We start from the raw sequence: 1,158 nt of genomic DNA, 5'->3' as shown, positions 1-1,158 counted from the left end.
CAAGTAGCCATCTAAAGTGCATCTCTCCATGTCCAGAGGAAAAAAGAGTGATGAAATTTGAAGGAACTTGGAAACAATTAATCCAATGGAAACATCAATTTCTACAACACTGAGACCAGAAGAATTAGATGGTGCCCATCTACAATTTCCTACTGCTCTGAAAGGGATCACATTAGAAAGTCCTGGATGGATCGGAAGAAAATGTAAAACAAAACTCTAAATCTTATAAAGACCAGGCTTTGTGGTCAGATAGAGACTGGCAGAACCCTGAGACTATGACCCTTGTTCACTCTTCAGATCTGGTATTTAACTCTCCTCATGACTCAATTTTCAGTCCAGCAACAGATAGGTATATGCTGCTTCTGCCGTGTGCCTTCAAGATAGCTCTGACTCACAGTGACTTTGTACAGGGTTTCTGAAGCTGTAAATCTTTATGGGAGCTGAAAGCCTTATCTTTCTCCCATAGAGCAGCTAGTAGATTCAAACTGCTGACCTTTTGGGTAGCAGCCCAACATGTAACTACCATGGGGGTCAATAACACTAGTGAGGCATGCACATTGTAGAATTATCAACCATTCAAGACTAAAAAGGCAGCACGTATCCAAGGAAAAATTCAGAAGGGTTGGAAAAGAAGTAGGAATGGAAACAAGAAACACAGGCAGAAAGTGTGATCAGTGATGTTACATGGAGGGAATTGCCATCATTGAAATAAAATGAAGTGGAAGATTTGTTTATTGTAAAAATGATCTGCCCTGTAAAGCTGCACTTAATTAATTAAAAATATATATACTGTGTGATAAATTGTATGCTCATTGTCAACAGCACACAAGCACACATCCAAGTAACTGTACAAGCTCTGTCAAAGTGCAGGTTAATGAGTCTCACACAAGGAAGTCTAGCAAGCTGTTTCCCAGGACAGGTATGTGTGTCTGTGGTGGTTTAACTGTGGGTGAAGAAAAAGAGGGGTCTCAGAAAATGAGAAGAAAAAAATTAATGCCCACAAATCAAACTACCTATGTCAAGAAATCTGCTGAAAAACTATAGAAAGAATCAACAGGACAAGAAGCTGGTTCTTTGAAAGGATTAATAAAATTGACAAACCATTGGCAAAACTAACTAAAGAAAAGAGGGAGAGGACACAAATTAATTGCATTAGAA

Source organism: Chrysochloris asiatica, unplaced genomic scaffold, assembly GCF_000296735.1.
Source record: "Chrysochloris asiatica unplaced genomic scaffold, ChrAsi1.0 scaffold00058, whole genome shotgun sequence".
NCBI lineage: Eukaryota > Metazoa > Chordata > Mammalia > Afrosoricida > Chrysochloridae > Chrysochloris > Chrysochloris asiatica.
The sequence above is the reverse complement of the archived record's forward strand: the minus strand, read 5'-3'. Positions refer to the sequence as shown.